The sequence below is a fragment of the Macadamia integrifolia genome, chromosome 3 (genome assembly GCF_013358625.1).
Source record: "Macadamia integrifolia cultivar HAES 741 chromosome 3, SCU_Mint_v3, whole genome shotgun sequence".
NCBI classification, from domain to species: domain Eukaryota; kingdom Viridiplantae; phylum Streptophyta; class Magnoliopsida; order Proteales; family Proteaceae; genus Macadamia; species Macadamia integrifolia.
In genome coordinates, this window is record NC_056559.1 from 8,800,055 (window position 1) to 8,802,680 (window position 2,626).

Below are 2,626 nucleotides of genomic sequence, written 5' to 3' on the forward strand. Positions count from 1 at the left end.
CAAGTTTAAATGCAATGAGGTTCGATACACTCGATGTAAAACCGTTGACTACAAATTCCAATCCGACGGTGGATTTTACTCATACGGTTTACAAGGGGTTGAACGAGATCAGCGTGATGGCAACTTGTTAAAATGGTGATTATCAAATTTATAATTGAGAAATGTTATAGTGTTTGACAGTTTACAAATAATATGATTATTTTAATATTTTTAACGCATATAAAAATGATATAATAATTCTGACCGTTAGATATCTAGAATATATAAAATGTGAGAAGAGGATCTTAGGGTCTACTTATTCATGAAATTTTAATTCTTGATTATTTGCCATATCTTAGTGTTGACCCACCATTTTTGACTGTGAGTCATCATACACTAAAACCTTTCCCAAACATAATACGTATCGCCTTCGCCAAACGCAAAACGAAACAAAAATTTGCCGCTGGCAGCAGCTGACCAGCTTGCCCCCGTTTCCCACACTTCAAGAATTATACTTCTTTAAGTCTACCCTCTTTGTTTCGCCAACCCCCTTTTTCTTTTTTTCCCATTATTTAAATTTTTCTATCTTGGAGAAAGAATGAAGGGAGATTTGCATGGTGTGAAAATCGTCTGTAGTGGCTGTATTGGTATAGTAAACAGTGGGTGATTAAGAGTCATTTGAAGTAGGGGTGTCAACCGGTCGGGCCGGTTTGGTTTCGGTCGGGCTTAATCGGGCTTGAAGACCTTCAAAAGCTACACCGTGTCCGCCCATTTAACTAATCGGGCTTAGTTATTGAGGGCATGGTACACTTTATATTCGATCGGTCGGTCTCGGTCTATAATCGGGCTACCTTAATCGGACTTTAATCGGGTCTTAACCGGGCTACGGACATGTTTAATGTTAAACGGGCTTTAACCGGTTTTTAAACGGGCCCTCTTTGAAATGTATTATTATATTCCGGCCTACTCATGCAAGCCCAAAAAAATGACAATAAATCAATAAATGATACCAAATATAACCATTATTTAAAATGTGAACATGTCTTTACTTTTTAGTTTTGATTCTTTAATTTGGAGGGTAAAATAGGTATTTTACAATCATTAAAGGGTCGGGCCAAGTCGGTGCACAATAGGCCGGTCTCGATCGGGCGTTATTCGGTCGGTCTCGGTCGGGCGTCCGACGGTCCAAGTAGCAAAACTGAGACCGACCATTTATAAACGGGCCGGGCTCAAGCCCGACACATTTAATAAACGGTCCGGGCCGGACCGATCTATAAATGGTCGGTCTCGGCCAGTTTAGTCGGGTCGGGCCACTAATTGACACCCCTAATTTGAAGTATGTGTTTAAATGCTCTTAGCCATTTAATGTTCATTGCACCTCATCGTTTATTGCAAAGAATGTGGACTCCTTTGCATGGGATTGCTTAGAAAATGCATATTTGGGCATATATATGGAATGGAAATGTTCTCAAATTAATGGTTGAATTTTGTATCTTAAATTTAATATGTGATCAATTTAAATTATTTTGTAGATATATAATAATATAATTAACTTATCTCATCACTCTTTCATGAGATAGGAATAAGATTCCAACAATTGTTTTGATAATTATATTCTTTGATTTCAAAATCACATTCATTCATAAATGGTGGATACATATTCCGTGCCGTGTGTTTGTAGGCAATTTGTTAGAAATATTATTGATAATGACAAGACATCTAAGTAATAGTAGTCTTGTGAGATTCATATACTTTTTCCTTCGAGAAAAGAAAGACGTCAATCAATTTATAGTGCGAAGCTATAAACTGCTTACTAAGAGGTGGCTATTTAAGGGGCACGCCTGCCCATCGCCATGAAGTTATTGGACCAGCATAGAAAGACTTTCATCTATGCCCTGGTTTCAAGTATCGGAATTGTATTGTATGGGCATCGGATGAGATTAACTTTCGATCTCTAATCGATTCTAATTGGATATTTTTATCATTTTAGGGCTAAAACAGTAAAAATGTGTAACTTTAAAAAAATAATAATAATAATAACAAAAAAAAAGAAAAAAAGGTAAAACCAACCAATACATGCCAATCTCATTCGATATCGATACTGATACCATCCCCTAAATCCATGATCTATGCTGTCAATTTCTTTTTTCTTTTCATTTAGTAGGAAGCATTACTCTGATTAGTTTGTACACCTCTCTTTTAGTTATTTTTTATCCCCTTGTTCCTTGGATACAAACCGATACTTCTATAGCATCTTCTCTGGACTGCAATGGGATTGCTAGCCACCCAAGAGCCAAGAAAGCACAAAAGGAAATAGATAGATTTGAAGGCTTTGAAAAACTACTTAATTAAGAGCCAGCCTTTCAACCCTTCGAAGAATAATTTGAACATTCTGTCCATTAGAAAGGTGTGGTATTCATAAGATGGACCACATGTCACACATGATCATCCATCTCATTGAATGGCTATTCATGTATAGTGTTGCTCCTTTTCTTTTTTCCAAAAAATGATAGAGGGGAAAAAAAAAGTGAGAAACCGGCAGAATATATTATACACTTGATTCTTATGAGTTAAAGAATGCTACCCCCTAATGTATCTTAAGATTAAAGTTGTATGCAACTTTACCCCTGTTTCGCAAAAAAGATTG